This window comes from Neophocaena asiaeorientalis, unplaced genomic scaffold, assembly GCF_003031525.2.
Source record: "Neophocaena asiaeorientalis asiaeorientalis breed wild unplaced genomic scaffold, Neophocaena_asiaeorientalis_V1.1 scaffold59, whole genome shotgun sequence".
Classification (NCBI taxonomy): domain Eukaryota; kingdom Metazoa; phylum Chordata; class Mammalia; order Artiodactyla; family Phocoenidae; genus Neophocaena; species Neophocaena asiaeorientalis.
This window is the reverse complement of record NW_020174268.1, coordinates 18,901,323-18,911,520: the sequence shown is the minus strand read 5'-3', so window position 1 is coordinate 18,911,520 and position 10,198 is coordinate 18,901,323.

Genomic DNA, 10,198 nt, shown 5'->3' with positions numbered 1-10,198 from the left:
GAGCACATTCTTTTTTAAGTATATATATGTATATCTGAATCACCTTGCTGTACAGAAAAAATTAACACAGCATTGTAAATCAACTATACTTGGGTGTTTTTTTAATTTATTTATTTATTTTTGGCTGCATTGGGTCTGTGTTGCTGCACGCGGGCTTTCTCTAGCTGTGGTGAGCAGGGGCTACTCTTCACTGTGGTGGCTTCTCTTGTTGCAGAGCACTAGCTCTAGGCACGTGGGCTCAGTAGTTGTGGCTCGAGGGCTCTAGAGCGTAGGCTCAGTAGTTGTGGCTCACGGGCTTAGTTGCTCTGCGGCATGTGGGATCTTCCTGGATCAGGGCTCGGACCCGTGTGCCCTGCATTGGCAGGCAGATTCTTAACCACTGTGCCACCAGGGAAGCCCCTCAACAATACGTTAATAAAAAAACATTCTCCTGTAAATAAAAGATGTCATATATAGCCTTTATAGTTTTGGTTTTGTTTTATTTCATTTTCTACTGCATCAAATTCTTTTATAGTGGGCAATTTAAAGGAAATGAGCGTTCTCTGCAAATTCAGATATTTTGGTATGAAAACTGATATTCAAAATATTTTATGGCACTAAAAATATGAGGTTTGTGTTCATTTTTTTTCATTTTCAGATATCCCCCAATGCTTCTGAATGATGCAAAGCAGCTGTTATTTCTTCAAATACTTATTTATGAGATTTCTAAGATGTATGTACTTTTAAAACATTAATTTCCTAGATCTTATGAGCTATATTACATATCATATCTTATAAGGAATACTTTTTTAAATCTTCCTGTTTTTTTGGAGTTGAGATACCTAAAATCCCAGCCAGGCTAGTGACATGGAACAGGCTGGGTCCCAAACATGCCAGGTCAACTATGTTCTGTGTATTACTGCTCTCCCACAGGGCCAGCGTGCTAACACAGAAAGAGCCTGTGCTTTGAAGCTGGACAGACCTAGCTCTGAATTCCTGCTTTAGTACTTCCCATGAGCAGTTAGACAAATGCTATTTCTGAGCCAGTTTTCTAAGCTGGAAAATGAGGAGAATAATGCTTATTTCTCAGAGTTATTGTGAGGATTAAATAATGCAGATAAAGTATCTGGCGTAGAGTCTGATACAAAGTACAAAGGCAATATTAGTTCCTTCCTTCTTTCCTGTCCCTTATAACCCATGACTGGAACAATTTATATGTCAAATTAGCACGAAATAACCTTCACGTTGGGTGTTGGGTTCATGAATGATTACTACCTCATTAAAACCTGATTAATTAATTAAAGCAGGCCATGCAAGGAAAATAATGAGAATTACCTCAAACTCTGAATTATGATTAGTCCAATACTGTGTACCTGAGGTCCAATATAAAATTATACATGAATATGTGTCCAATCGGTTCTCCTTTATCCTGAAATGTTAGCATTTATGTTAAAAAGTGTTTTTGAAAATTTGCAAGGTCAGAAAGCGTAGCTCTGGAAATCCACATGGAAAAAGCTGACATGGACTAAATATACACAAAACCTTACAAGAAGTGAGTAAGTACATGAAAATTCATTAGCCTGGTATAAAATAGAACTTCATCTATTTTTGTAATGCACAACCATGAATTCAGTCAATTAATGGGATGGGAGTTATATTCATTCACTCATTCCACAGGTATTTATTGAGTGCCTGCTATCTGAAAAATCTGTTCTCTAAAAGAGAGAATAGACCATTGATCTGGGCAAGATGGAGGTCATTGATAAATCTGATGAGAGCAGTATCAGTGGAAAGGTGAAGACAAAAGCCTGATTGGAGTAAAGAGAAAATAGGAGATAAGGAAGTAAGGACAGTGAGTATAGGAAATTGGAGAACCGCTATGAAGGAAAACCAAAATATTGGTGTAGTTGGAAAAAAACATGGAGTCAAATTTTTTTAAGGTGGAAGATATCACAGTGTCTTTGTAGGTTAAAGGGAATGGCCCAGTGGACAAAGAGAAACTGATGTTGCCACCGAGAAAGTGGGAAGTTTCAGAGCCAAGACCTCAAAAAAATGAGAGGGAGTGGAATTCTGTGCAAGTGGAGGTATTGGCTTTAGGAGTTGAGGAAAGGCAGTGGATACAGGCAGAGGTAGGAGTCGGCTGAAAGGGATGGTCATGGGAAGATGAGGTCTTTTTTATCTGCTTTTGTTTTTCAATGAAGTAATGGAAACACAGAGCTAGGTCAATATCTGGGTGGGTGGGGGGAACTGGAGGTCTGAGGCAAGAGAGGAGGGTGTATGGAACAGTCCCTTTGGAGAGCAGAGATCCAATCTGATAAAGACGTGGGTCAGAAGGCTGCATGATGCCATTCGTGGTCATGAACTTAAAGTGCGACCTGTCTGCATGGCATGTGCTTTTTTGAAGATACATTCAGCTGCTCAGGTGCCTGTCCAGAGAAGACAGAAAGCTGGGGCTGAGTTTGCTTTTTTCCTCCCAATAATATAGACGATTATAACGGAGGAGAAAGAAGTCAAGAGTCTATCCCACAGGGACTTCCCTGGTGGTGCAGTGGTTAGGAGTCCTCCTGCCAATGCAGGGGACACGGGTTCGAGCCCTGGTCCGGGAAGATCCCACATGCCGCGGAGCAACTAAGCCTGTGCACCACAACTACTGAAGCCCGCGCGCCTAGAGCCCGTGCTCCACAACAGGAGAAGCCACCGCAATGAGAAGCCTGTACACCGCAACAACGAGTAGCCCCTGCTCGCCACAACTAGAGAAAGCCCACACACAGCAACCAAGACCCAACGCAGCCAAAAATAAGTAAATAAAAATTTAAAAAATAAAGAGGCTATCCCACAGAATCTGCCCTGGAAGAGGACAAGTAGGAGTGACTAACAGGGAAGAAGTAAAGTATTGAGGTCCTCCTGGGGTTGAAAATGTTGGGGGGCATTAGAGTCAATGGCCAGATGGAGGGGGAGGGGGAGCGAGTGGGAAACGTGGCTTGGCAGGTGGTGCAGTTCTCAGTGAGGACGAGGGGAGATCACAGCAGAGAAGACGCGGGGCAGCTGAGAGTTCGCAGTGCTGACTGCAGCGCCAACTTGGCTGCTGGCGCACAGGTGCTTCTGAGGAGATAAACAGTGTCCCGAGGGCCAGAGTCTTCAACAAATGAGGCGAAGTACCAGGAGATTGTAGTTGGGGACAGAGGCTGATGACACGCAAGTCCAAGGAGCTGGGAGGTTGGAAGGAAGATGGAGGAAAAGTCATGGAAGGACCAAAGAGGAGAAGAGACGGCGTCCAGGAGAAACAGTGGAAGCAGCATCCTTGGGAGGAAGCCAGGTTTCAATTACAGCAAGGAGGCAACTTAACACGTTATGAATCAATTTAGTGTGAGATGACTGAGCTTTTAAAAAATTGAGAAAGAATAGTTATATATAATAGAGTGGAAAATATAAGACCATATCTGATCGACTTTAGATAAGCATTGTTCCATAAATTTCTAAAACTGTGTGTATGTGAGTGCATGTGGTGTGTGTGTCTGTGCGTGTGCATGTATTACGTGTGTACTAGCTATAGGTATAAAATGTATTCCTTACTGTAGGTTGGAGTCAAACAAATTTGAAAGCCACGGCATTTGGTGACTATAGAACCCTATGAGGATAAGAATCTTTATGGTGATGGATGACCTGGGTGGCCTGGAAATAATAAGAGAAGTGCGGCATGATGGGAATAATGCTGGTGATCTGTAAGGGAGACGGAGTCCTGAAGCCCCAGGTTCTGGTGGCCTGGCCGGGGCCTGTCTCTCACCTGGGCCCGAGTTCGTGTGACAGTTTTAGTATACGATTGAGCGGCACCAGCAAGAGGCAGTAGAAAGGCTCCTGGCATCTAAGCTGTTGTGCAGGTGGAGGCTGCCCCCTCTTCAGCTCAAGCAGCTGTGTTGGGAGCACGAGCCCAGCTGTGTCCTGGAGGGTTTTTGTTCAGGTGGAGGGAGGCTGGCATAGATTTGCTCGGTCCAAGAAATTGTCATCAAGCGAAGGTAATGTCAAAACTGAAAGTGATATAATCTGGGGCCTTGGAGACACAGAAGCCTCGAGAGAATGCTCGGCTTGGGCTTCCCTGGTGGTGCAGTGGTTAAGAATTCGCCTGCCAGGGCTTTAAAAAAAAAAAAGAATTCGCCTGCCAATGCAGGGGACACGGGTTCGAGCCCTGGTCTGGAAAGATCCCATGAGCTGTGGAGTAACTAAGCCCGTGCGCCACAACTACTGAGCCTGCGCTCTAGAGCCCGCGAGCCACTACTGAGCCTGCGCTCTAGAGCTCTTGCTCCACAACAAGAGAAGCCACCGCAATGAGAAGCCCGTGCACCACAACGAAGAGTAGCCCCCGCTCGCCGCAACCGGAGAAAGGCTGAGCACAGCAACGAAGAGCCAATGCAGCCAAAAAAACAAAAAAAAAAATGCTCGGCCCTACTTCATCGTGATTAATTAAAGAGATAAATATCCAGGAATAGCAGCAGCATAGATACACTGACTCATTTTAATAGATTGCTACTAAATTCAAGGTTTCGCTAATGCTAATTTGGTATGGACTAGTTGGGTATTTTAATTCTACTAGTCAGAACTCTCTGTAAGGAGATCATGAACGTTAAATCAATCTCCATAAGATTTTTAAAAGTGACACAACTGCGTGACGTGGCCTGAAACTCCTTTTAGCCACAATTATCTCAGCTCATCATTGGGTCCTGGTCACGAAGAGGACCAACAGGGATAGTAGATGATTCAGGGCAAATCCGTCCCCAATAATGAAATTTTTAAAGATACAGCATCACCTTTCCATATGAAAGGCAGGATGTTATGGAATGTCCTTCTCTCTGTTAAGGAACGATAACCTCATGAGTGATGCTTAAAGGTTTCCCACAGGAAATACTGTAAAAGACAAAAAGTCTAATGACAAGACTAGCTTCTGCCTGTTCCACTGGAGACATCCATCACTGTGAATAATGACTCACACTGAGGTCGTCCTCTTTAGGCTGCATATGGATGTATGTACTGGGTGTTCAGATGCATTGTTTCCTGCTGCTTTCTTGACCACACTCAGAGACGGGCTTCACAGACGACTGAAGTGACGCTCGGATAGGTTCTTCCATCAACCAGTGGCTCTGCATGACCCCCGCTAGGCGTCATCCGGCGCAGGGCGGTTGAGTTGGTGAACCCGGAGCAGGTCCTGCTGACTCCTCGGGACCTGTGCTCCCAAGGGAGGACTCGCTGCAGACTCCCCAGCAAGTACGCTCGGGCCAGACGGAGCCCCCCCCCGCCCCAGTTCCAGCTCTAATTCCAGTGCTTCGCCCTTCTGCCTTCCTAACTTTCTTGGGGAAAACGGACAACAAATCCTATGATCCTTCTTTGACTTACATAGTGTTTTTCCCTTTCTGAAGATGGAAGAAAAAAATGCATTTCTCCAGATCAAAACTACAATGAGGTATCACCTCATATCAGTCAAAATGGCTGTCATTAAATGTCTACAAATAACAAATGCTGGAGAGGGTGTGGAGAAGAGGGAACCCTCCTAACACTGTTGGTGGGAATATAAATTGATGCAGCCACTGTGGAGAACAGTATGGATGGTCCTCAGAAGACTAAAAATAGAGTTGCCATATGATCCGGCAATCCCACTCCTGGGCATACATCTGGACAAAACTATAATTTGAAAAGATACATGCATCCCTATGTTCATAGCAGCACTATTCACAATAGCCAAGACATGGAAACAACCTGAATGTCCGTCGACAGATGAATGGATAAAGAAGATGTACATATATACAGTGGAATATTACTCAGCCGTAAAAAAGAATGAAATAATGCCATTTGCAGCAACATGAATGGACCTAGAGATTATCACACTGAGTGAAGTATACCAGAAAGAGAATATGACAAATACCATATGGTATCACTTACATGTGGAATCTAAAAGATGACACAAATGAACTTATCTATGAAACAGAAACAGACTCACAGACATAGAGAACAGACTTGTGGTTGCCAAGGGGGAGGGAGATGGAGGAGGGATCAGCAGATACAAACTATTATATATAGAATGGATAAGCAACAAGGTCCTACTGTGTAGCACAGAATTATATTCAACATCCTGTGATAAACCATAACGGAAAAGAATATGAAAAAGAATGTACATATGTGTAACTGAATCACTTTGCCATACAGGAGAAATTAACACAACATTGTAAATCCACCACACTTGAATAAAGTAAATTTTTTTAAAAGTGCATTTCTCTTTCCCATAAATGCCCGAGATGGGGATGACAGATTAAAATCTTCATTTTGCAAAGTTTAAAAGTCATTTTTCGATGGCAGGGAAATGGGAAAGTTGGGACTTAAATGCTTTCTTGCTTTGGGACTGCTGTTTTAGTCAATTTAATTCTGATCTCATTTGGCTACAATATGAGATTTATGTGAATTTAGAGCACTTAACAATCCCTCTGTTTTTCTACGGCCTGGGTCCCGGACACTCACAAAACTTCCACTGTGCGTTTCTGAGAGACAGTCACGCACACAGAGGTCCAGGTCTCAGCAGAGGCCCCTGCAGAGATACAGGGAAACTAGAGAGAGACAGAGACAGAGGACTCTGATCCGGGGTCACGCTTTGCTATAATATCCGAAATCAAAACTGTTTCAAGTGAGAGCATTAAATAGTGAGTGTCAATCAAGGATTCCAGAGCCAAGATATCTACCAAGTGGGGACGCGGTGACTTGTGGTTTCGCCTCTGAGCCGGGCAGGGACCTGGAAAGATTGTCAGACATGTGCTGATTCGGTTCCATTTTAGCCATTTTCTTCATCTGTGCCTAATTAGTACAAACTTTCATTGGCAGGGGAGGGAGCATGAACAGAGAAACCGGTGGAGGAAGGCTAACAGTGAATTGTTCCAACTATATCTCTGTTCGGTGTGTCAAATACATTCTTGAGGCAGGTGCTCGAATTCACAGGCTCTTTAGAGAGAATTTAGCAGCCCCAGGAATATACTGGTTAAGAAGAAGAAAGGAGGGGCGGGGGGAGGGGGGGGAAACACACACAGCATCAGCTGCTAGGAGGGAAAAAGCTAATTGCAGAAACTTCTCTGCCGGGGAGAGGTGCAGCTGTCAAAGCAGTAAGGTAAATGAGTCTCAGACTAAAGTGGATTTTGCAGTAGAACTGTGTTCTCTGATAAATAGGGGAGCTTGAACTCCAGCACCATCCCGCTATTCCGTGGTAATGCCCCATTTGGGCACTGACTGGGTGGTCTTAAGCCCACTGCCATCTTGGCTACACCGGCCACACCAATCAAGGCCCCGCAGCTGAGACCCTGGCTGACCTGCCTCAGGAGCCTTTTTCAAACTCCAATTCACTCATTTGTGTGGGATGCTTTTTTTTGCTACTTTATTTATGGGATTACATAAATGAGCCATTAAAAATGTAAATCTTCAGAACAGTGGAATAATACAGATTTAAACAATCAGCTCGGGGCGGTACAGTACAGAAACAGCCCTGCACCCGTGCTATCGCCCCATCGTGACTATGGCAACAATAGGGGCTGAAGGGAAGGACAGAGGGGAGAGAAAGAAAACATCCCGCATGGTGGCCGTCACTGGCACCAGAGAAAGATTAGGGTGTGTTTTTTAAAGGAGTATTAGGACAATAAAGAAGATGTGCCATTATAATCAACAAAGGACCTCACCCAGTGCGGTGCCAGGACAATCGGGCACACCACGGATTTGAAAAGTTTATCCCACCTCGTGGCAAAGCATTTAACCCTTTTGTGGCTTTTTGCAGAGGCAAAGAAGAAAAGGAAAAGGAAAGGGGATGAGTTGGGACAGAATCACTCTCATTTCCTTATCTAGTTGTGATAGTTTTAGATTTTTTTTTTTTTTACTGTTTCTACATGTGAATTCTATGGGATCCTCCCATCCGGGTAGTCAGGCCAGAACCAACTTTGCCATCCTTCTGCTCTGAGCAGGGCACCCCTGAAGGGCAGCAGGGGCGATGTGTGGTGGCCTGTTAACTGGCAGCCTGGGGTCCCCCCAACTACAGTGGGCCCTGAGGCCCCTCAGCAAAGTTGAAAAACACTGCCCTCTGCTAAGGTCCCCACCCCCGCCTTTGCCATGACCATCCTGCAGCTCTGACATGTAAAGGGGCAGCATACTGGTGAGGGCGCCATGGGGAATACGCAGCATGGTGGGTGAGACAGGTGGACCTGGCAGAGCAGGTACCCCAGGAAGAGTAGACTGACCTGTGAGCCCAGGCAAGGCTCTCCCAGACTTGATGCCCAGACACCCCTGTCAGCAGGCAGAAGCAAGGAGCCTCTGATGCCATATCCTCTTATAGTGGCCTCATTACTACCCACAGCCTAGGAAGGTCAGGTCACTTGGGTTACAATTATAGCTGCCTCTGCTTAATGCGCTCCGTGTCCTGCTCTCCTGGGCGGCCTTTCTCTTGGGACTGCTTGTCTCATGGCCTCTCTGGCTGTATCCTCCACCCCCCAAATTGACCCTTTGTACCCACATTCTTCATTTGCTTCTTCCCCTACCATGTCCTCGGAAATGTCCAGCTACTATCCCAAAGAAGTGACTTGGAGCTTTACAAGATACAAGCATTTGCTTCCCACAGCCAATCCAGATTGGGAAGAACAGGCCCAACTCATGGTTCTTTGGGGAGGTGGTGTGGGGAAGACACACAGCGAATGACCCCTCCCATCCCAACTCACTGAGGGCTCCCGATCGCGGAATTCTTAGAACTCCAAACTCGGAGTTTATGACAACCCTTCCGAGAAGGGGTTCTCAACCTTTGCTACATGCTGGAATCATCTACAGGACATTAAAAAATATTGAGTCCTGGGTCCAGCTCCAGAGATTCTGATTTGATCAGCTGGGTTATACCCTTGGTATCAGGCATTTGTTAAAGCTCCCTCAGGGGCTTCCCTGGTGGCGCAGTGGTTGGGAGTCCGCCTGCCGATGCAGGGGACGCGGGTTTGTGCCCCGGTCTGGGAGGATCCCACGTGCCGCGGAGCAGCTGGGCCCGTGAGCCGTGGCCGCTGGGCCTGCGCGCCCGGAGTCTGTGTTCCACAACGGGAGAGGCCACAACAGTGAGAGGCCCGCAAAAAAAAAAAAAAAAAAAGCTCCCCCAGGGCTGAGAACCACTGGTCGAGAGATAATGCAGCTAAGAATTATCTAAATGTATACAGCGCTTTTATCTTAGATGTCACAGCAATGGGGCTGCCACAACTTAGGACAGTTGGGTGCAGAGGGGCAGAGGGGTGTGGACAGCATGCAGAGAGGGGAAAACCAGGTACCTTTTGGATTCGAATGGGAAATGGAGATGGATGTTGCCTCTTTGTTATAGTAGGCTCCGTGGGTGGCACAAGAAAGACCTGGGTGAGTGTCTGTTATGTCCAGAGGGGTTCTCAGTGGGGATAAGAGGTGGTGTTATGGCTGCCATAGTGGATTCCAGAGAGTTTGAAACAGTGGTATTGGATTCATTCCCTTTTTCGTTCCACGAATAAGTGCTGAGTGACTGCTATTTCACTGGCACTTAGCTCAGCCCTGAAGATACAGCAGAGAACAGAAATCTTCCCTCCTAGAGCTATGTTCTAGCAAGGGACACAGATATGACACAAGCAGTGACCCCACCCATTATTTAAATGACAATTTCAGTAAGTGCTGTACAGGCTGTTGTGCAAGAGTGTCACAGGGTTGGGTCTACACCCCCTGAGTCCCTGTCCAGCCCTCCATCCCGTAACCTGGACTCATTCTGAGCACAGAGTAGGACGTATTACATGACATGGAACTCATGGGGCCAAATCTTATTGTTAGCTGAAGTGAATTTCCACATCGAGAATTAGGCTCAAATAGGTTGATCTCTTATTGCTTCTCCAACTGTCAAGTTGGGAAAGAAGGCTTTTGGTGAAATAATATTAAAAGCGTGTGAAATGATATCTGCAGACAGAGCCCTGCAGAGTTGGACTGACCAGCTGGGTTAACCCAAGTGAATGTGAACTAACAAAAGCCGTCACAAAGCAACATGAGTTGGGAACAGTATTGCTAAAGCTAAATCCATGTGCACCAAAGAGGCTCTGCGGGAGAAGTGAGGGGTGTGTGTGTGTGTGTGTGTTGCGGAGGGACCTGGGAGGACAGGATGGATGAGGAGAGCTGACAGAGAGGGAAGAGGAGAGGAAAGCTGGAGTCCCTGCACCCACCCCTG